This window comes from Scyliorhinus canicula, chromosome 20, assembly GCF_902713615.1.
Source record: "Scyliorhinus canicula chromosome 20, sScyCan1.1, whole genome shotgun sequence".
Lineage (NCBI taxonomy): Eukaryota > Metazoa > Chordata > Chondrichthyes > Carcharhiniformes > Scyliorhinidae > Scyliorhinus > Scyliorhinus canicula.
In genome coordinates, this window is record NC_052165.1 from 55,319,188 (window position 1) to 55,344,154 (window position 24,967).

The following is a 24,967-nucleotide window of genomic DNA, read 5'->3' on the forward strand; positions in this document are numbered from 1 at the left end:
AATTTTGGCCATTACAAAACGTGCAAATCCACATCCCGATTCTCTCACATTGGAAAATTTCATTGCATTATCAACAGCAATGTTAACTCAAGAAAGTATAACAAGAGGAAAGTGCAAACAAATCAAATCTCTCAAAAATCTATTTAAAATAGTTATTTATTGAAATTACGACCAAAGTTTTAAAAAATTATTGGAAGATTGACATTTGATAAAAGGGATTAATGTACGAACATGGCTTCCGAGTTTCATTATCTCCATTAAAGTTTTTGTTTCAAGGCTACTACAGCCTGTCACAAAAACCAAGATTTCAATCACGTATTTTTCCCTTGCAGAAGAATTGGAAGGAGTTACCAACATTTGTGCACTATGGGCATGTGCAATTACAGAATTTCCTCGTACATGCATTCGTAGAAACCTACTGATTAAAGTAGAAAAGATCAGATCAAATTCCATGCTTTTCCAAAAGGCATCAAAACAAAATGAGACTGAATTTTCAAATCTTTATTTTCAGCAGATTTCACATTAAAATATTAACAATGGCGCCTTTTCATTTATGAACTACCCAATATTTACCTCAAACACACATTACCTAAAAAATATTTTTTAAAAACACACATTACCTTTGGGAATACAAAGCAATATTATTTACGTCATTATATGAGCGTCATCCATGATTCAGTTGAGGTACCCTCAACCAATATTTATTCCCACCCCTAATTGCCCTTGAAGAGAGTATTTTTCTTGGCCACACATAATTCAGACCAGCAAGGAAAGCACACTAGTGAACCAGATGGTTTTTTGCAACATTCTATTATGGTTTTATGGTCATCATTAGACTTTTAATTCCAAATTTTTACTGAATCCAAATTTCACCATCTGCCCTAATGGGATTCAAACCCAGGTCCCCAGAGCATTTCCCAGGGTCACTGGATTACTAACCCGTGACAATACCACTACACCACTGCCTCCCCTTTGCTATGTTACTATGGCAACTGGTTACATAGGGAGGTACCACTTTATTGTGGGCATATTTGTGTTTTTTCTCTCAAACTGTTAGTCAGCTTGGAAACAGGTAGTTTATGCCTGGAGGAGACAGGCGGAAAGAGTGAGAGAGCGAGAAGACGCTGCAAACCAGAAGCAAAGGGCTAAGAGAAATCAGGGGTATTTCTGAGTTAGAGTCATTAAGCAAGAGTGCCGCTAGACCCATTCTGGGCCTGATACATCCACAATAGTGAGGTGCTTAAGGAGAGTTGGAGTGTCACCTGGTTGAATATGCTGGTGGAAAGACTTCAATAAATCTCATACCATGGAGAAGCATGCTTTGGATTGGCCCCAGGAGACGTGAATGAACTCTCAAGTTCCTTTAACGTCTAGTGGAACACTTAGGTAGAAATAAAAATTGAACATGGTGTGACCAGAGAGATTCTCAGGCTTAAGCATTTACAAAATGTAGCATTGGCTTGTTTAACATTTGCACAGTAAAAGTTTTTCTTTAAAACATGAAATCTTGTGCTAAATATTTTTCAGTTAATAACTGGGAGTTCAGATTTATTATTTACAAGTTAATGTCAAGATTATAACAGACATCAAATATTTTTGAGGGCATTCAATAAAAACAGGGAATGCATAAACTATGAATCTTTGAGTGATGAGTTTTTTTTGTTTGTGGCAATTACATACTGATTACAAATCTCCGTTCAGGTGTAGAAATGTTAATGGGTTTATAAGCACAAGCTACCTCTGGAAACAGGCATCACTTAATTGAATTAACTCGCGCTATGTGAGAATATAATCACATATAATGTAACCCCTTCATCATATAAACTTGATACCGTAAACATGCACCTCTCTGCATCACCTTTTGCCATAGCAACATGGTATAGTTGGGATGTCCCAGAGATTCAAACTCATTCACAGTCTCAAAGCTTTCCTTATTCTGGGAAATCATATTAATAATTTAAACACTCTATGAAGACAATTCTAGACATCTTGGATTTTTCCAATCAGTCAACAGGCAGAATGAATGAACAATCTGGGAAGACAACGGCAGTGACAAATCAAGAAGCCGATTTATTTTCCAAAATAGACATGACTGAACAAAGTCATCCTGGAACTTTAAGATTTACAAGTGCTTCCCATAACAAATATTTGCTGCACGATACAATAATGCAATATTCATAGTTTCCCTTTAAGACTAGCACACAGGATATAATTGCTATCATGCCAGAAGTGTCCTTTCACAATCTCGTCATGCCTAATTACACTACCATGTTTTTATTTAAATTATTTTTGTTAATTCTGACCCCAGGAATCTCGTCATCATACAACCCTGGAAACTGCCTCAGTGAGATGGAGCAAATTAATTATCAACTGGAACAAGCATGAATGAATCCTGAGGGGCAGCACGGTGGTGCAGTTATTAGTGCTGCTAACTCACGGCGCCGAGGTCCCAGGTTCGATTCCGGCTCTGGGTCATTTTCCGTGTGGAATTTGCACGGTCTCCCCATGTTTGCATGGGTTTCGCCCCCACAGCCCAAAGAAGTGCAGAGTAGGTGGATTGGCCACGCTAAATTGCCCCTTAATTGGAAAAAAATTAATTGGACACTAAATTTATTTTTAAAAAATGAATGAATTCAGAAATGCCCAAACTGAATTTAATTGTCAAAAGATGTTGATTCAGATATACCATGTGAATTATAATGCTCCTGTCTTCTGAATTGAAAGCCATGTTAACTCAACTTTAACATTTATATTTTTAAATAAATTTTAAATAAATTTAGAGTACCCAATTCAATTTTCCAAGGGGCAATTTAGTGTGGCCAGTCCACCTAGCCTGCACATCTTGGGGTTGTGGGGGTGAAACCCACGCAAACACGAGGAGAATGTGCAAAATCCACACGGACAGTGACCCAGAATCGAACCTGGGACCTCGGCGCCATGAGGCAGCAGGGCTCACCCACTGCGCCACTGTGCTGCCAACGTTAACATTTGTAATACATTACAATAAGGGAGAATTCAGAAATTCTGGAACTGGTATATACTTTGGAACCAATTCAACAAACATTTTACCAAATGCTTGGAGGTAAAAAAAACAACTGATGATCATGAGCTTGATCGACCAAAAGGCTGTAAATGGGTCAGGAGAAGTTCCTGATGAGGATGCAGTCCAAAAGATGTGAAAGATAGTTGAGGCCTCATTTCCCTGCATAAACCTCCCTTGTGAGGCACCAGAACAACACAGCACATATCTCTCGGATTCCAGAATGTCCTAAATGTTTCTTGTATCCAGGAACCTCCTTCACAAGTGCTACATATACTTCTGCAACCACCCCTCTATATAATGCTCCTGAACACCTTAAAGAACACCCCCATAATAACTGACTCCAGATCCCATTCTTAGAGCTCCCAAATCCTTCCCCTCCCACATGAATGATAAATTGGTGTTCCTAAGAATTGATGAAACAATACGAGAAAGCCAGTAATGTCAAATCCACCTTTGTCTCCAATCTAGATGGTGCTCTGGAGCTTTTCTATTTATTTGCTGCAACGTAACCACATTCTCCTACCACACGCAACTCCAAAATACAATTCCTACCCTGTAAACAAAACATAAAGGTATCAGGTACTTTAGAAACTCTGTTGAATCCAGAAAAATAACTTCCATGCAGTTACCCAAGGTGTTAGCTACAGTTAAATAAATTGCAGCAATTCAGTTTTACATAAAGGGCAGCACGGTGGCGCAGTGGTAGCACTGCAGTCTCACAGCGCCGAGGTCCCAGGTTCGATCCCGGCTCTGGGTCACTGTCTGTGTGGAGTTTGCACATTCTCCCCGTGTTTGCGTGGGTTTCACCCCCACAACCCAAAGATGTGCACGCTAGGTGAATTGAACATGCTAAATTGCCCCTTAATTCGATAAAATGAATTGGGTACTCTAAATTTATTTTTTAAAATTCAGTTTCACATAATAATTCATTGAATCATCCTGGTTTACTGTGTGCCAGCTGCTAAATGCCAGCTCAAAACTTCCAAAATTCTTACCATTTTGTCCAATGACCCGACTTATTCCCCAAAATTTAAATAATTGACAGATATCTGTTTATTATAGTTCTTCTGGAAATTCTACATCGGCATTTATTTCATTTGGTGGGCACCAGCACCACCCCATTTCAGAATTATTTCAATCTACTTGAGTGAGATAAAATTTGAAAGCTAGCTTTCATGATCCAATTATAAAACAAATTAGATCAATTAAACCAGCAGTGATTATGTGGATTACAAATGTTACTACAAGTGCTAAGCAATGGCCATTTTTTCTCCTTAACATTCAATGGCTTTACCACTGCTGAATCCCCCATTATCAATATCTTGAGGGTCATCTTTGACGAGAGACCGAACTGGGCCAGTCACAAATTCTGTGGTTACAAGGCAGGTCGGATGGAACCTAACTATTCTGCAATAAGTAACACACCCACAGGCTGACCACAATCTACGAGGCACAAGTCATGCGTGTAATGAAATAGTCTTCACTTGCCTGGATGAATGCAGCTCCAACATAAGAAGCTAACATCATCCAAGACAAAGTAGCCCATTTGATTGGCCCCTCATCCACCACCCTATTCTCTTCAGTCGTTCCATCATCAGTGCACTATGTCATTTACAAGATGCATGTTTTCAACTGACCAAGGTTTCAACAGCAGCTCCCACCCCCATGGCCTCCCACCTAGAAGGACAGAGGCACATGGGAACACCACAATCTTCATATTCCCCCAGTCACACACCAATCATGACCTAATAAAAGATTATTGTTGGGTCAAAATCCTGGAACTCCTCATCTCATAGTACTGTGGGAACTTCTTCATCTGCACAAACTGTGTGGTTCAAGGTGGCAGCTCACCACTATCTTCAATTAAGAATGAGCAATTAATGCTCACATTTCTGAATGAATAAAAAATGCTATAGAATCCTCTTACGCCATTTATCCAATCATTTCTGTTTAAATTTGGCAGACTCCCTCAATGGCCTCCCTCAAGGTTATGACAGCAAATATTTTTGTGGGCATTCAATAAAAATGGGGAGTGCATAAACTATGAATCTGTGACTGATGAGTTTTTTTGTTTGTGGAAGTTATATACTTGTAACAAATCTCGGGTCAGGTGTAGAGACTCGAGACTCCCCACATCAGAATGAGTGTCTTGAAAAATCATATAAATCTATTCTCCTACTGTGACCAGAGAAGGCAGCATTATATTTCTAAAAATCATAATCGCAACAGAAAATGTTTGCCAAATATTTTTGCTCAGAAAATACTGATTTGAGACAGTATCAGAAAACATTATTTACTCATTCATGGGATGTGGGAGTCACTGGCTGGGCCAGCATTTATTGCCCATTCCTCATTGCCCTTGAGAAGATGCTGCTGAGTTGCCTCTTTGAATCACTGTAGTCAAAGTGATGAAGATACTGTGATGAATATAAGAGGTCATACTTTATAGTTTATATTTTTGCAGTATTATGAAAACCTAGGTTAAAATGCTTTCAGACAGCAGGTCTGCTGAAGGTGCAATTAAAATCCATTTTACCTGTTTGCAGATGGACAGCTAATTTAATGTTCTAACAGATGGAGCCTAGCTAAACAAATCAAGGCACATCTTGTGCCAAGAGGAAAAAAATTCTGAGTGCTTTGAGTGCAGCTGGTATGTCTAATGGGAGGGGCCAGATCTGTCTGGACAAAGGAGTTGCTTCCGGGGCTAAAAGCAAAGCAGCTTTTCAGGCTTGGTCCTAAAAAAAAGGTTTCTCTCTCCAAGGACTCTACACCAAGATAAGTAAAACCTGGTTGTTAACTTTATACATAAGCAATCCATAAGTGGAATGTGGAGGCAGGTTTCAGGAAGTTAAGTTGTACCTGCTAACGGTAAAGCTATTTCTTTGCTGTTAATCTGCTTAATTTTATGTTTAAATTAAAGTTTGTTTCCATATAATAGCTGCCAACTTGTCAGTGTTATCACTCGTGTGGCGCAGTAACATTTCCTCACAGGTTTACCAAATGCAAATAGTTGGGATCTTAACCAAAGTTTGGGTTCTGGTCCGAACCCATAACAGTACAGTACTGAAAGGGATGGTGTTCCAGGATTTTTTGGCGCAGCGACGATGAAGGAACAAGAATATATTTTCAAATCAGTATGGTGAGTAGCTTTGAGGGGAACTTTGAGTGGTGCTGTTCCCAGGTATCTGCTGCTCTTACCTTTTTAGATGGTAGCAGTCGTGTGTTTGGAAGGTGCTGTCTAAGGAGTCTTGGTGAGTTCCTGCCGTGAATCTTGTAGATGGTATACACTCCTGCTATTGTGTGTTAGCGGTACAGGGTGCGAGTGTTTGTGGATGGGTACCTAATATTCAGCAATACTACCTCTATTGTAGTGCATTTATTTTTGTTGACATAATTAATAAAATTTAAAAATCATGATTCTGGAAAAAGTGACAATATTGATAATCAAGTGGGCTGTTTCAAGTCGCGCTTCTTTATTGTTAAAGCTGCAAGTAGAAATCATTCCATCACACTCTTGAATGTTGATAGTTGGGAGTGAAGGGGGAGTCAAGGCCGGTAATGCCATTAAATGTCAAGCAGCAAGGTTTAGCTTCTGTTGTTGAAGATGGTCATTGCCTGGCATTTCTGTGGTGCAAATGTTACTTGTACAAGAGTGAAAATGACGTTCCATTGTTATTGTTCCCCAGTGCCTTACCAATATCACTTTTTCTACAATCTTGATTGTAAATTTTAGTTATGTCAACAAAAAGAAACACACTACAGTAGAGTCCTACCATTTGGGAGTAAATTAGATATGTCAGGAAACAGAGGTAGTTTTAAGTAATCGTGTCCGTATTATTGGATATTAGAAATAAGGTATAGATTTAAGTGAACTTAATTTAGTGCTTTTGTGTAAGAAAGGGTTAAAAGTTTAGTTCGATTCATGCTAACGAAAGGCAAAATTTGCATGTATGGGAGTTTTGGTATAATTTCAAACTGTTGGTATGATTAGGTTTCCGACGTGAAAAGGAAACAGAGCTCAAAGCAAAATGTTGCTCAGCAACTAAGGACTATCTTTAGTTCGAAAGACCCTTTGAGTTTAGTTTTTAACTGGACCCAAGGTAGTTGGAGCTAGGTAGCTGGAGAATAAACAGCTCTGACAGAAGCCGAAGCGTAGAAGAACAATCTAGTAATGTCCTAGAAACTAAAGAACAGGTAGTTCTAGAAACCAGGGAATGAAAAGAGGAAGACCCAAGAAAATTGAAGTCAAAGGAACTGGAAGCTGATCAAAGGTACTGTTAATCAGTTAAAGGGGCAGAGAGGCGCCCAATTAAAAGCAGAGCTGAAAAGTGAAGACCTGATTACGTAAGCTAACAAGAATCCAAATATCTTATGTAATCCTAAGGTTGGTGATGTCTTACTGGTCTGTGAAGCATTTGGGTTCTATTGGTGGGCTGGGTACCTGATAGATTGTGTGGAAGCTTGAATGCACGTGGCAATTCAAGGCAGAGGAATACTGAATGGAGAAATGAAAAATTAAAATTGCTTATTGTCACAAGTAGGCTTCAAATGAAGTTACTGTGAAAAGCCCCTAGTCGCCACATTCCGGCACCTGTTCAGGGAGGCTGGTACGGGAATTGAACCGTGCTGCTGGCCTGCCTTGGTCTGCTTTCAAAGCCAGCAATTTAGCCCTGTGTTAAACTAATACTCTGGATACTGACCAGAGAGAGTTAGCAATACTGGAAGTGGATCCATGCTGAAGACTGCTGAGGGAAAACGTTGTTTGGAAGAAGATTCTAAGGCATGTATTTTCGAGAGTGGAGTTTGGGGAACACATGTGGAAGCCAGAGGCCAGTTGGCTCACAGTGTCATAATCATCAGGGGCATGGGGAACATCTGAAAATGAATCCACAGAAGTTCGATTCAGTGGCATCTGCAATTTCAGAGTGGCCAATTGGTTTACAGGGACTATGTATTTACTGGAAACATTGCAGCACAAGATATATGTTGTTACCTGCGCTTTCTTTAAAATCCACGCACATTTGTGATGAAATGGGTGAGGTGAAGAAGTATTGTATTATCGTCAAGTGTTCCATGTTTAATAACATTTTTTCTGTTGTTAAAAGTTAATTGGCGGTTCTGTGGCTGTTCATCCACATTTTCTAAAAAAAAGTTAGTGATTTGACCTTCCCGTCCAGTTGTATCAGTTGGAATTGTAACAAATAGGTTCCAGCCAGCCCAAACTTTGACCTTTTAAAAGGAACAGAGGCAATTAAAACTATTTGTTTTTAGTAAATTCAAAACAATTTTACTGCAGAAATTGTTTGACCACACAAGAAAACCAGAACAATGTAAAATCTGTCACAAAGAGGTAATACAAAGTTTACAGTAAAATCTGTTGCACTCTACAGTACTTTACTGAAGAATGGAAGGCACTGAGTGAAGTGGCTGATGTAGATGCTGATATGGATTTTAAAAATTGCTATTCTTGACTGCTATGCCTTTTCTTTTTCAAAAAAGTTCTCAGTAAGGAGCAGTAGCAGTAGTCAATCACTCTAAAGAGACCATGCTTCTTTCCATGTTTGTATCGTGGTCTGCCGCCTGTTTTTTCAAATCTTCAGCTGATCTAGAGATCTGCCATTATCTTGGTTGTAAAATGACCCACTCTTTTGGCTCTTCCTCCTGCATCGGTTTGCTTTCATTTAATTTCATCAATTCAACCAATTCTTCCATAGTGGGTTGCTATTCATGAGATTAAAGCAACTCCTCTGCTTTATCTGTGGTCAGGTCTTGAAATACCTTTCCCTCCAACTTGTGTTGTCAAGTCAACAAACCTGGCCACTTCAGCGTGCACACTGAGGAACTCTCTCAGCCTCAGGACAAACTTTTTCCAGCAGCTCTAACTTCAATCTAGAGTCCTTAATTATGCCGATTGCTAGGAGGATGTTGAATTCCTGCCAGGACTCTGGTTGAAGGGTCTGCTTCCATAAGATCAAGGAGGTAGCTGAAAACATTGTCAGGTGAATTGAGCCTTGAATGCCGCAATGACCCTGATTTGTTAACTGGACAATTGAGGTCAAAACAGGGGGTAAAATAAAATGTGAACATTTAGATGAATCTCTGCACGAGTGTTGGATGTCTAAGTGCATTAGCGAGGATGGGTAAGATCATGAAAGACAGTTTCTTGTTCCCTTTTTCCTTAGACCTCTGGCAGGTGTAGTGGTATTGTCACTGATCTAGTAATCCCGAGACCTAGGATAACGCTCTGGGGACCCGGGTTCGAATCCCACCACGGCAGAAGGTGGAACAAAAATCTGGAATTAAAAGTCTAAAGGGTGACCAGGGAACCATTGTTGATTGTCGTAAAAACCCATCTGGTTCACTAATGACCTTTAGAGAAGGAAATCTACCGTCCTTACATGATCTGGGCTACATGTGACTCCAGACCCACAGCAATGTGGTTGACTCTGAAATGCCCTCAGGGATGGGCAATAAATGCCTGCCCAGCCAGCGACGTTCACATCCCATAAACAAATTTTTTTTTAAAAATCAAATCTTCAAATGCTATAACCATAATCCAGGGTTTCCTGTTAGCCGTCCCAAAGGCTGGCAATTGAGAGTTATATTTCCCTTAAGCTCAAGTATTCAGGTCGGTGGGAAATTCTCCTGCAGCTGCATGGTCAATTGATGCAGTTCCCCCACTAACTTCACATCATGCAGCCCAAAATGCATTTAAAACCGATCACACCATCTTGTACTGGGGGGGGGGGAATCCTTTGGAAGGCAGAGTTGAGGCGCCTTCTGCACCGCCTTCACCATCACTCTTCTCACCGGCAACACTAGAAGTCCTCACCACTTCTCATGTGCTGGTACAATTATTTCTAATGATGGGACAATTAACTGAGATCCTCCTTGGATGCAGTTGCTGTATCCACATGGTGAGTAACTTCTCCATTTCCTCAAAGTGTGGCTCTCTCTTACTTACAAAGGTTAAGCTGGTAGTTTGACGTCCACAAAAACTAACACAGGCCCTTATTTGACCCTGACTGTGGGATTCATTAACACAGTATTCCCTGACCAACATGGCAGTACTTGCACCATTTTTAAATCTAAGATTGGGACATTTCTCGGACCTTTTCTGCTTGGCTCTGGCTTGCTCATTTTTAGCAAACGCCGCCCAATACCTGGACTGCATAATACTGGTCAGGAGTGACTGTATCCTGTAAATCATGGCACATCACCCTGCAGTGAGAGACAACACATGCACAGTGCACACTTTCTACAGGGAAATACACCGACAAAACCTTGCTTTTCATGGCTTCTACATACTGGCTTTCCTTTATTTCAGGACTAATATATGTTCAGGTTAAAAACTTTTATTGGGCTTCAATTTGAGTGATTGTGCACACAAGCACTTTCACACTGGTGAACAAGTTCACAAAGTCATCGCAAACAGGAGTTCATGTATTCTTACTGTCTGGCCTGCAAAGATGAAGCAACTATGAATAAATTTAAATCTGTAGGAGATGCAAAAATATATTAATAAAAAGAATTTGTACAATTTTCACCAAGTGGCATGGTATCCTGCGTATACCGCTGGAATAGTGTAACCATAATCTGTTAAAGAAAATTTCACAAAACCCTCTCATATATATCTTCAATGTGTCAAGAAATGGGAATTTCTTTTCAAAACCATGATGAGACGGCAACATTTTCATATTCCGTAATGACCATAGAACCCTCATAGTGCAGAAGTAGGCTATTTGGCCCATCGAGTCTACACTGACCCTCTGAAAGAGCACCCTACATAGACCAACTCCTCTGCCCTGTCCCCATGACACCATCAACCTACTCATCTTTAGACTTGATGTGGAGATGCTGGCGTTGGACTGGGGTGAGCACAGTAAGAAGTCTTACAACACTACGTTAAAGTCCAACAGGTTTGTTACAATCACTAGCTTCCAGAGCACTGCTCCTTCCTCAGGTGAATGAAGAGGTATGTTCCAGAAACATATATAGACAAATTCAAAGATGCCAGACAATGCTTAGAATGCGAGCATTTGCAGGTAATTGAGTTCTTACAGATCCAGAGATAGGAGTAACCCCAGGTTAAAGAGGTGCGAATTGTCTCAAGCCAGGACAGTTGGTAGGATTTTGCAAGCCCAGGCCAGATGGTGGGGGATGAATGTAATACAACATGAATCCCAGGTCCCGGTTGAGGCCGAACTCATGTGTGCAGAACTTGGCTATAAGTTTCTGCTCGGCGATTCTGCGTTGTCACGCGTCCTGAAGGCCGCATTGGAGAACGCTTACCCTGATATCAGAGGCTGAATGCCCTTGACTGCTGGCACTGTCTGGCATCTTTGAATTTGTCTATATATATATGTTTCTGGAACATACCTCTTCATTCATCTTTAGACTGTGGGAGGAAAACAGAACACCTGGAAGAAACCCACGCAGAACGTGCAAACTCCACACAGACAGTCACCAGAGGTCTGAATTGAATCTGGATCCCTGATGCTATGACGCAGCAGTGCTAACCCTCAAAAGAAAGAAAGATGCTGTGTGTGGAAGCAAGTGTACCATTTGAAGATTTAAATCAAAAATACATGTTTGCCAATGTTTTGTTATTCTGGCATCTCAAATTGTGGGAGAATGTTTTATCAAGGAATACACCCAGGCAATGATTATTTTTTTTTTGCAAGTCTTCAACTTTCCAACCAATGAGGTTACTGAGCAATTGTTTTTATGCAGAAATGTAGAACCACAGAAGAGCACATAGAACATAGAACGATACAGCGCAGTACAGGCCCTTCGGCCCTCGATGTTGCACCGACATGGAAAAAAACTAAAGGCCATCTAACCTATACTATGCCCTTATCATCCATATGCTTATCCAATAAACTTTTAAATGCCCTCAATGTTGGCGAGTTCACTACTGTTGCAGGTAGGGCATTCCACGGCCTCACCACTCTGCGTAAAAAACCCACCTCTGACCTCTGTCCTATATCTATTACCCCTCAATTTAAGGCTATGTCCCCTCGTGCTAGCCACCTCCATCCGCGGGAGAAGGCTCTCGCTGTCCACCCTATCTAACCCTCTGATCATTTTGTATGCCTCTATTAAGTCACCTCTTAACCTTCTTCTCTCTAACGAAAACAACCTCAAGTCCATCAGCCTTTCCTCATAAGATTTTCCCTCCATACCAGGCAACATCCTGGTAAATCTCCTCTGCACCCGTTCCAAAGCTTCCAAGTCCTTCCTATAATGAGGCGACCAGAACTGTACGCAATACTCCAAATGCGGCCGTACCAGAGTTTTGTACAACTGCAACATGACCTCATGGCTCCGGAACTCAATCCCTCTACCAATAAAGGCCAACACACCATAGGCCTTCTTCACAACCCTATCAACCTGGGTGGCAATTTTCAGGGATCTATGTACATGGACACCGAGATCCCTCTGCTCATCCACACTACCAAGAATTTTACCATTAGCCAAATATTCCGCATTCCTATTATTCTTTCCAAAGTGAATCACCTCACACTTCTCCACATTAAACTCCATTTGCCACCTCTCAGCCCAGCTCTGCAGCTTATCTATGTCCCTCTGTAACCTGCAACATCCTTCCGCACTGTCTACAACTCCACCGACTTTAGTGTCGTCTGCAAATTTACTCACCCATCCTTCTGCGCCCTCCTCTAGGTCATTTATAAAAATGACAAACAGCAACAGCCCCAGAACAGATCCTTGTGGTACGCCACTCGTAACTGAACTCCATTCTGAACATTTCCCAGCAACCACCACTCTGTCTTCTTTCAACTAGCCAAATTCTGATCCACATCTCTAAATCACCCTCAATCCCCAGCCTCCGTATTTTCTGCAATAGCCGACCGTGGGGAACCTTATCAAACGCTTTACTGAAATCCATATACACCACATCAACTGCTCTACCCTCGTCTACCTGTTCAGTCACCTTCTCAAAGAACTCGATAAGGTTTGTGAGGCATGACCTACCCTTCACAAAACCATGCTGACTATCCCTAATCATATTATTCCTATCTAGATGATTATAAATCGTATCTTTTATAATCCTCTCCAAGACTTTACCCACCACAGACGTTAAGCTCACCGGCCTATAGTTACCGGGGTTATCTCAACTCCCCTTCTTAAACAAAGGGATCACATTTGCTATCCTCCAGTCCTCTGGCACTATTCCTGTAGCCAATGATGACCTAAAAATCAAAGCCAAAGGCTCAGCAATCTCTTCCCTGGCTTCCCAGAGAATCCTAGGATAAATCCCATCAGGCCCCGGGGACCTATCTATTTTCACCTTGTCCAGAATTGCCAACACTTCTTCCCTACGCACCTCAATGCCATCTATTCTAATAGCCTGGGTCTCAGCATTCTCCTCCACAATATTATCTTTTTCTTGAGTGAATACTGACGACGGAAACAGAATACAGAGCAAAGTTTGGTTAACCCACAGTTAGAGTATTGTATCTAGATTCACAAAGATGCTACCAAGGTCTGCATGGTGAGTGCTGCCTCAGCTGAATGAGAGTGCATCTGGAGTTGGGTAAAAACTGGGAGTTCAAGTGGTGAGTTATAAAGGGGGAAGCAGTAATTAAACTTACTTTCAGGGTAGCTAAATTAGGTATTTAATTGGGTAATTTAGCTATTAAGTTTGGGTAATTAAAAGTTGCATTCCTGAATCAGCTGTAACTTTTGCTTGGTTAATTGTTCAACTGGTTCAAACCAGCTCCAGAACACTGTGATTTGAAACCTAAAAAGCAGCAGCTGCTGAGTGCTGCCTTAGCTGATTGAGAGTGCTTCTGGAGTTGGGTGATAACTAGGAATTCAAGGGGTGAGCTATAAAGGGGGAAGTAGTAATTATACTTGCTTTTAGTGTAGCTAAATTAATAATAATAATCACATTGTCACAAGTAGGCTTCAATGAAGTTACTGTGAAAAGGGGGAGGGTGAATAGCCAGCTGTCATGATACATATAGGCACCAATGATATAGGTAAAAATGGGATGAGGTCCTCCACGCTGAATTTAGGGAGTGATGAGCTAAACCAAAAAGTAGGACCTCAAAGGTAGTGATGTTGGGATTGCTACCAGTGCCATGTGCTAGTCAGAGTAGGAATGACAGGATAGACAGAATGAATGAGTGGCTTAAGAGATGGTGCAGGAGGGAAGGATTCAGATTTTGGAGACATTGGAACTGGTTCTGGGCGAGGTTGGACCATTACAAATTGGGAGGGGTTGTTTGCTACTGCTGTTAGGGAGTATTTAAACTAATGTGGCAGGAGGATTCAGGAAGTCAGAGGGTAGTGAAGAGGGGATAGAAACAAAAGCCAGTAAGGAGAAAAGTGGAAGGCAGACAAACAGATTGAACTGCATTTATTTCAATGCAAGAGGCCTAATGGGCAAGGCAGATGAATGAAGGGCATGGATTGGTACATGAGACTGGGATATTATAGCTATTACTGAAACATGGCTAAAGGATGGGCAGGACTGGCAGTTCAATATTCTGGGGTACAGAAAGATAGACCAGGAGATAGAAGGGGAGGGTGAGTTGTGGTTTTGATTAGGGACATCATCACGGCAGTAGAGAGAGAGGATATATCCAAGGGGTCGCCCACTGAGTCTATATGGGTTGAACTGAAAAATAAGACGGGTGAGATCACTTTGATAAGACTGTACTTTAGGCCCCCAAATAGTCCGCGGGAAATCGTGAAGCAAATATGTAAGGGGATTACAGATAGCTGCCGGAAAAATAGGGTGGTAATATTAGGGGACTTTACTTTTCCAACATTAACTGGGGCAGCCATAACACCAGGTGTTTGGAGGGAGAGAAATGCATCAAGTGTATTCAGGAAGAATCCCTCATTCAATACGAGGATGGCCCGACTAGAGAGGGGGTAAAAAATGACCTCCTCTTGGGGAATAAGTAAGAGCAGGTGACAGAAGTGTTAGTGAGGGATCACTTTGGGACCAGTGACCATAATCCCATTACTTTTAAGATAGCTATGGAGAATGATAGTTCTGACCCAAAAGTTAAAATTCTAAATTGGGGAAAGGCCAATTTCGATGGTATTAGGTGGGAACTTTCAAAAGTTGATTGGGGGGAGCCTGTTTACAGGCAAGGGGACAGCTGGTAATTGGGGTCTTTCATTAGGGTTCAGGATGAGTGAAGGGTAAGGCTGGTAGAAGTGGGAAGCCTGGTTGAGGATATTGAGGCCATGATCAAAAGGAAGAAGGAGGCATATGACATGCATAGGCAGCTGGGTTCAAATGGATTCCTTGAAGAGTATAGGGCTTGTCAGAGTTGAGTTAAGAGAGAAATCAGGAGGGCAAAACGGGGACATGAGATGGTCTTGGCAGATAAGGCAAAGGAAAATTCAAAGAGCTTTTACAGGTACATAAAGGACAAAAGAATGACTAGGGAGGGGGTAGGGCCTCTTAAGGATATACAACGTAATTTGTACGCAGATTCACAAGGGATGGGAGAGGTCCTAAATTCATATTTCTTGTCCGTATTTACTGTTAAAAAAGGCACAAATGTTAGGGAAATAAAAAGTGGTGTCTTGAGGAGTGTACATATTACAGAGAAGGAGGTTCGGAAGGTAGTAAAGCAGATCAAGATAGATAAATCACCGGGACCTGATGAAATGTATCCCAGGGTGTTGTGCGAGGCTAGGAAGGAAATTGCCGGCCCCCTAGCTGAGATATGTGAATCATCAACAGCCACAGGAGTTGTGCCTGAAGACTGGAGAGGAGCAAATATTGTGCCCTTGTGTAAGAAGGGCTGCAGGGTTAAGCCTGGGAACTACAGACCTTTACTTCTGTAGTGAGAAGGTTCTGAGGGAACGGATTTACAGGCATTTAGACAGGCAAGGGCTAATTAGGAAAAGTCAGCATGCTTTGTAAGGGGAAAGTCTTGTCTCTCGAATTTGATTTTTTTTAAGGGGTAGCCAAGAAGGTAGATGAGGGCAGTGCGGTCTACGTTGTCGCCATGGACTTCAGCAAGGCCTTTGACAAGATACCGCATAGAAGGTTGTCGCAAAATGTTAAATCTCATGGAATCCAGGGCGAGAGAGCCAATTGGATACAAAATTTGCTTGGCGAACAAAGCCAAAGTGTGGTTGCAGAGGGTTGTTTTTCAAACTGGAGGCCTGTGACCAGCGGTGTGCCTCACGGATCGGTGCTGGGTCCACTGTTAGATTGGGCCAGTGGGTTGATGAATGGCAGATGGAGTTTAATTTGGATAAATGTGAGGTGATGCATTTTGGTAGATCAAATCCGGGCAGGACCTGCTCAGTTAATGGTAGGGAATTGGGAGAGTTACAGAACAAAGAGATCTAGGGGTACAGGTTCATAGCTCCTTGAAGGTGGAGTCGCAGGTGGACAGGATGGAGAAGAAGGCATTCAGCATGCTAGGTTTTATTGGTCAGAATACTGAATACAGGAGTTGGGACTTCTGTCTGATTATCAAATTTGCTTCCACCACCCTTTCGGGCAGTGCATTCCAAAAAACTCGCTGCACAATTTCTTTCCTCATGCTACATTTCTTTTTGCCAATTATCTCAACACATTATCCTCTGGTTCCAAACCCGAAAACCAAAAGCAGTTTATCTTTACTTAATCTAATCAAAGTACTTGGAAGATTTTGATTACATCTATTAAGTCTTTATTTAATCTTTTCCACTCTACGAACCATCCCAATTTCTCACATCTCTCCATATAATTTATGATGAATGTAGGAAGTTGGCTTTTTTTCAGTAATGTTATCGAAACCTAGGTTAAGATGCACACAGACAGTATGTCTGCTGAAGCTGTGAACAAGTGGTCGTAAAAGTGAATGATCATTGATTTTTGCAAATGAAGCCTTCTGCTAATGGAATATTGTTCACATTTAAATGACAACTGGGTTGCAGATTCGGGCCCGGAGGGCGACTGTCCGAAGGCTGTCAGCCGCCCACTACGGGGAGCAGAGGGTGCACACGAGGGTCACTGCAGTGGGGTGCAGGGCTCACTCATGCCTGACACTGTGTCGCCCCTCACCTGCTCTGGGGGATTCCTGGAATCTGACACATCTTAATTGAAGGTTTTTTGTTTTTCTGCCTCCATAGGTGTTTCAGGCAGTGTATTATTGGGCCATCTACCAACACCCCAACTTCCTCCTTCCCCACCACCCTCCTTTCCCCCCTCTCCACACCACCACCCCTTCCTTTCTCTGCAGTTGGTACAGAGGCGAGTGTATCTGGTCACTCCAGTGCAAAATTTAGTGTGTGTACCGTTTGTTCTTTAGTAGAACTGTGTTGTGAAATGTTTTAATCATCAAAGTATCCCCCCTCCCCTCCCCTACTGAGGGGAGGGTACACTTTCTCCAACACAAAATTTGTGTTTATACTGTTTGGCCTTGTATATATTTTTTTACTGTTTTAATAAAAAGATATAGATAATTTGAGGGGTATTGTATTTGGTCCTGACTAAATAGATCATGGGACATCTTGTGGGAGGAGACAAAAGAATATCTTGTGCTTTGGGTGCAGATGATGTAACTCAAGAGGAGAGCCAGGTCTATCTGCAAAGTTAGTTCTTCCTCGGTATTACGATCCCAGACCAGACCCCAACAGTGGCTCGGCCAGTGGACCAAAACCTCAACATTTTTGTTTATTTGTAAGACTGTGCGGAAAGAATGATTCACTCCTTCATGCAATCAATGGTGATTGCATGAAGAAATAGGGCTTTGGTGCTTTCTTATGAATGCAACATTAAACTTCTAACTTCACAATCGAAAAAGAACAGCTTTCAATTACCTCTTAACACTAGTACACAATTTCCCATTAAACATCAAGAAAATAAACATACAGCTCTCAATCAATCTTAAAATTAGCATGGCATTGAGTATTACTGGTTTTTTAAAAACATATTTAGCTCCTGTCAGAACCCCTTCAGACTCTGGCTAAATATCCCATGTTCTCTTCCTGCCACATGTAGAATTGGTAAATTAAATGGTTATAATAATGAACTCAATTTGAATAGTCTTGTGTCTTTGTTTTAAATTTGTCCAAGAATTTTAATGGATTATGGTCCTATCTACAATTTGTGTCAGATGAATTGGTACTGACATAAATGTTAAAATGTTGTAACACCAAAACCAAACTCTAGGACTCCATCTCGGAGATCAAATATTTAATTTGGTGAATGTTGAGTTTTCTTAAAAAAATACCCAATGTTGTCTTTCAATTCCTTTATCGTCTTCCTGCTGCAGTAAACCACCAACACTCACATCACTTCCATCAATTGCCACATTAAATGGCTTGGCATAATTAGGTGTCTTCAACACTGGTTCGGTGGTTAATACAGTCTTCAAATTATCAAATGCCTCCTGACATTCTGCTTTCCACTAATTTGTTTTGGAGCTATCCTGCATAAGCAAGCAATACCTACATTAAACATGTATTTTTGAAAAGTGGGTTTTCCTATAGCTTAAAGTCACGGGTTATAGTTTAATTTTGTTCATGTATTTAGTTGTCAGGTTTATTTTGGGTTTCCAGCATTCTGAGATAACTTGCTATCCCTCTCTTTTATAGTTTTTTTTTACAAAAGTGTTAAAAGTTCTTATGACAATAATTTCCTGGATGTAATTTCAGTGTTTTGCTGCTAAGGTTTGGCACAAATTTCAGGTAGAAACCACTCATGCCCAGAAATTTCAGAACTGCTCTCCTAGTTGATAGTTTTGGAAATTCGCTGATAGCTCTCATCTTCATATTCCGTGGCGCCATCTGACTATGTCCCAATGGTATGGCCCAAGTTGAGCTTTCGTAAATTCCGTCTTATCCACATTTACCACTAAACCAGCTTCCTTTAATCAATCAAATAATTTTTTTTAATTTTCTAAATTCCATGCTCCTTCCATGTTTCACTGAACACCACCAAAGCGTCAACGTAAACTGCACAATTGGTTAGACCTCGCATGACCTTGTTGATTAATCTTTGGAATGTTGCTGGCATATTCTTCATTTCAAATGGCATGATCTTGAATTGATACAGAACATTTGGCATCATAAAAGCTGAAACTTCTTTCGCCCTGTCTGATAAAGGTACTTGCCAATAACCTTCAAGTAAGTAAAGTTTGGTAATAAAATATGCTTATCCACCATCTAAACAGTCTTCCAAACAAGAAATAGGGTACAAATCTGACTTTTTAACCACGGTGACATTTCTAAAGTCCACACACCATCGTTGTGTTCTATCCGGTTTTGGTACCATGACAATCGGTGAGATCATAGAATTTAGAGCATAAGAAGGCCATTCTGTTTTACATGTTATTACTTTTTTATAACTATCCCACTGAGAGAATTGTGGACTCGGGGTCCGGCAGATCGGATTTCAGCTCCTCTCTCTCCCAAAGCGTTTCCAAAACTCACTGCCTCTCTGAATTTCTGAGCTCCACCCAGCAATAATCTCGGCCGGGATTCTCCGACCTGGCGGCGGGTCGGAGAATCCCCGGGGGGAACGCGGGAATCACGCTCCGCCGCCAGCTTCCACATTCTCGGGCGCCGGAGGATTCCCGCCATGCCGGTCAAGGGCGTTGACAGTGACCCCCCCCCTCCCCCCGGCGATTCTCTGGGCCCCGATGGGCCGACGGGTTTGGCTGAGTCCTGCCGGTGTGGACCTAGGGCCTGATTTTGGGGGGGGGGGGGGATCTGACGGTGCTGGCCTAGACCGCGATCAGGGCTACCGATCGGTGGGCAGGCTGGTTCAGTGGGGGCCTACTTTACTCCGCGCCGGGACCCTGTAGGGCCCCGCCATATTGCCTGGGGGCTGGCGCGGAGAAGGGAACCCACGCATGCGACCACTCCGGCACCAACGTAGCCCCCGAGGAAGGGGAGTATTCCCCATTATCGGGGACCGTTGGCGCCGCTTTTCACGCTGGCGTGGGGACAGAGCCCCATTACTGAAGAATCCTGCCCCTCATCTCCCCAAGCTTAAAAACAAAATTTTTCCTGCAGGCTGCAAAGCACATCAACTCCCCAGGGACATCGCCAGTCAAACCACATTCCTCTGGTAAATTTCACCTGCTGTTTCCTCAAAGTTACCAAGCCTTTACAAAACAAAATCATGACCACTGCAGTAAAGCATTAAATTAGGCCAATATTGCCAAAATCCTCCATTCGTCATATGGCATTTTAATCTGAACAGAGGAGTTTCAGTTTTGGTCCGAGAAGGGTTCTCTCTCCAAACAATCTGCACAGAGAAAAGCAAGTTGAAACCTGATTGTTAAGAACAGAGAACAGTACAGAACAGGAACAGGCATTTCGGCCTGACAAGCCTGTACCGGTAACTTTATTCATGAGTGATATTTGGACTATATTATTTTGCTCAATTGGAATACAGAGACCGGCTTCCGAAGTTAATGTTTCTCCTTTCCTTAAGCACTGTTTGAACTGTTAAGTGTGAAGCTATTTTTTTGGTTGTTGATGCAGGAAATTCCGTTTAAAGTTTGTTTTAATATAAATGACACCTATGATCAGTGTTACCACTCCTGTGATGCAGTAACATTTCCTCAATTTTACAAATAGTTGGGTTTCTAACAAACCAAAGTCTTTAACCCCAAGTGCCATTCTAACAAATCTCCTCCGAGCAACATTAGAGGGACATCCTCCCTAAACAATGGTGCTTAGCACTGGCTACAATAAGAGTTTTGCTCAACTTTATTGTGTTTTGATTCCAAATATCTGTTCAGCCAAGAATCTCCTATGACTAAAAAATAGTTTTTTCAAATTGCATTGCCACCTTTGATGATTTATATATGTGGTGATATAACCACTAGTTATGTGTACTTGCTGTAGGGGGATGTATGCCTGTACCTGTAATACAGGTTCCTCCGGTAAGCCCCTGCCGGCTAGCTCCGCCCACAGGGAGCTTCTGTATAAATATGCGTGTGAGTCACTCAGACCTTAGTCTACAGTTGCAGATGGAGGAATAGCATCGCACAGCAATAAAGCCTCTATTGTACTAGTCTCTCGTCTTTGAGTATAATTGTTAGCGCTACAATTTATTGCTGTGTGATTTTCCGTTCACCATGGACATCAGAATCAAGCCAGACCGTCTGCAGCTGGATCCGCAGTCGCCTCACGCCAGAAAAGACTTTGTTCACTGGCTTGCAATCTTTGAGGCCTACATCTCTTCAGCGGACCCTCCCCTGACGGAGGCTCAGAAAAAGCAACTCCTGTACTCCAGACTTAGCTCCAGTGTCTTTCTGCTAATTCGAGATGCGACTGACTACACCACAGCTATGGAACTGCTCAAGGAGAACTAGGCACAGTCGGCGAACACCCTGTTTGCGAGGCATCAACTCTCTACTCGCGTCCAGCAGCCGGGCGAGTCGATTGAGGACTTCTGGAGGGCCCTTATACCTCTGGTACGAGACTGCGACTGCCGGGCCCTCACAGCCACGGAACACTCTGACTTACTCATGCGCAATGCCTTTGTTACAAGCATTGCATCGGACCACATCCGGCAACGACTGCTGGAAGGGGCTGCCCCCGACCTCGCGGCCGCAAAGGCTCTGGCGCTTTCCATGACTGCTGCCTCCCGTAGTGCGCGATCTTACTCCGCTAGCCGCTCGGCCCGCCCGTCCTACCCTTCATGGACCACACAAACAGCCCCCCCCCCCAGCAGCCGCTCCCATGCACTATGCCTGCGCTGCCCGCCGCACCGCGCTCCCTGGGGGTCCCCACTGTTACTTCTGCGGTCAGCAGAAGCACGCGTGCCAGCGCTGCTCGGCCTGCACCGCAACCTGCAAAGCTTGTGGCAAGAAAGACCCACTTTGCAGCGGTGTGTCAGTCCCGGACGGTTGCCGCTATCGCGCCCCCGGTCCCTTGCCTCAGCCACTCGCTCAATGGGCCCCACCGTCCGCTTCCCCCGACCCCACGTGCGATCAGTGGGCTCCGCCATCTTTCACCGCCCCCGCCACGTGCGCTCCATGGGCGCCGCCATCTTCATCCACCACTGCCATGTGCGTTCCATGGGTGCCACCATTTTGTCCCGACCCCACAACGTGCGCTCCATGGGCGCTGCTATTTTACCCACAGGTACTCCAGATGCCGCCATTTTGTCCTCCCCCGGGACGGGGCCACGGGACACAGGTTGCTACCGCTCCTTGTCGGACTCATCTGACTCGACCGCTGATCGCCCGCTACTCGCCTCCGTTACGCTCGACCAGTCCCGTCCTCGCAACATGGCACCCTCTTCCACATCGGTGCTGGTCAACGGCCACGTGACCTCCTGCCTCATCGACTCCGGGAGCACCGAGAGCTTTGTCCACCCGGACACGGTAAGGCGCTATTCCCTTGCGGTCAATCCCGCCAACCGGCAGATCTCTCTCGCCTCCGGGTCCTACTCTGTCCCGATCCGGGGTTTCTGCCTGGTTAAACTTACTGTACAGGGCGTGGAATTCGACTGTTTCCGTCTGAACATTCTCCCCTACCTCTGCGCATCACTCTTACTAGGTCTGGATTTCCAGTGCAATCTCCAGAGCCTCACCCTCAAATTCGGCAGACCCCTACCTCCCCTCACCGTTTGCGGCCTCGCGACCCTCAAGGTCGAGCCTCCCTCACTCTTTGCCAATCTGACCGCAGATTGCAAGCCCGTCGCCACCAGGAGCAGACGGTACAGCACCCAGGACAAGGCCTTCATCAGGTCCGAAGTCCAGCGGCTGCTTCAGGAGGGTATCATCGAGGCCCGCAACAGCCCTTGGAATGCCCAGGTGGTAGTGGTTAAGACCGGGGAGAAGCACAGGATGGTCGTGGACTACAGCCAGACCATCAACCGGTGCACGCAGCTCGACGCGTACCCCCTCCCCCGCATTTCTGATATGGTCAATCAGATTGCACAGTACCGGGTCTTCTCTACTATTGACCTGAAATCCACCTACCACCAGCTCCCCATCCGTAAATCGGACCGTCCTTACACTGCCTTCGAGGCAGACGGTCGTCTGTACCAATTTCTTGGGGTTCCCTTCAGCGTCACGAATGGAGTCTCGGTATTTCAACGAGAAATGGACCGAATGGTTGAGCGGTACGGACTGCAAGCCACCTTCCCGTACCTCGACAATGTCACCATCTGCGGCCATGACCGGCAGGACCATGATGCCAACCTTTCTAAATTCCTCCACACCGCATCTCTCCTTAATCTCACGTACAACAAGGAGAAGTGCGTGTTCCGCACAGACCGCTTAGCCATCCTCGGCTACGTAGTCCAAAACGGACTACTGGGGCCCGACCCAGACCGCATGCGCCCCCTCATGGAGCTTCCACTCCCCCAAGGCCCTCAAATGCTGCCTTGGGTTCTTTTCTTATTACGCCCAGTGGGTCCCACAACACGTGGACAAGGCCCGCCCACTTATCCAGTCCACACATTTTCCCCTCTCGGCCGAGGCACAACAGGCCTTCGCCCGCATTCGATCTGACATAGCCAGGGCGGGGATGCACGCAGTAGACGAGACACTGCCTTTCCAAGTAGAAAGCGACGTTTCAGATGTTGCACTTGCCGCCACGCTGAATCAGACAGGCAGATCCGGGCATTCTTTTCATGCACCCTCCACGCCTCCGAAATTCGGCATTCCTCTGTTGAAAAGGAGGCCCAGGCAATCGTTGAAGCGGTGCGGCACTGGAGGCATTACCTGGCCGGCAGGAGATTCACTCTCCTCACTGACCAACGGTCAGTAGCCTTCATGTTCAACAACACGCAGCGGGGCAAGATCAAGAATGACAAAATCTTGCGGTGGAGAATCGAGCTCTCCACCTTTAAACTAAGAGATCTTTTATCGCCCCGGCAAGCTCAACAAGCCCCCAGACGCCCTCTCCCGAGGTACATGTGCCAGCGCACAAGTGAACCAGCTCCGTGCCTTGCACGAGAGCCTTTGCCATCCGGGGGTCACTCGCTTGTACCATCTAATCAAAACCCGCAATCTGCCCTACTCAGTCGAGGAAGTATAGACAGTCACCAGAGACTGCCAGATCTGTGCCGAGTGCAAACCGCACTTCTACCAGCCAGATCGCGCGTGCCTGGTGAAAGTGTCCCGCCCCTTTGAACGCCTCAACGTGGACTTCAAAGGGCCTTTTCCCTCCACCGACCGCAACACCTACATCCTTCGTGTGGTCGATGAATTTTCTAGGTTCCCCTTCGCCATCCCATGCCCGGATATGACGTCTGCCACCTGGATTCCATTTTCGCCCTGTTCGGTTTCCCCGACTACATCCACAGTGACAGGGGATCCTCGTTCATGAGCGAAGAGCTGCGTCATTTCCTGCTCAGCAGGTATCGCCTCCAGCAGGACGACCAGCTACAACCCCCGGGGAAACGGGCAGGTAGAGAGGGAGAATGAGACGGTATGGAGGGCCGTCCAGCTGGCCCTACGGTCCAGGAACCTCCTAGCCGCTCGCTGGCAGCAGGTCCTCCCTGACGCGCTCCATTCCATTCGGTCGCTACTGTGCATCGCAACTAACAGTACACCCCATGAACGTGCTTTTGCCTTCCCTAGGAAGTCTACATCCAGGGTGTCGCTCCCGACGTGGCTCACGACTCCGAGCCCAGTCCTTCTCCGTAGGCATGTCCGGCACCACAAAGCGGAACCCCTGGTGGACAAAGTACACCTTCTCCATGCCAACCCTCAGTATGCCTACGTGGAGTTCCCCGACGGCCGCCAGGACAGTCTTGCTCCGGGACCTGCCTCCCTCAGGTGCCGATCCCACGCCCCTTTTTCCCCCTGCACCAACCTCCTTTTCCCCGGCACCCCCCTATTCGTCCCCACCAGGTCCATCCCTCGTCCCCCTGCCCACACTGGAGGACACGGAAGATTCCGGCTCGCTCTCGGTATCATCCCGCCAGCACAGCCAACACCTGCACCATCGTTGCCATCACCG

At 44.4% G+C, this 24,967-nt stretch overlaps 1 protein-coding gene across 9 annotated transcripts in view; it reads right to left on the minus strand.

Moving 5' to 3' along the window:
- erc1b (ELKS/RAB6-interacting/CAST family member 1b) overlaps positions 1 to 24,967 on the minus strand; it is a 1,169,759-nt gene that overhangs the window by 1,121,572 nt on the left and 23,220 nt on the right. The window lies entirely within an intron of this gene.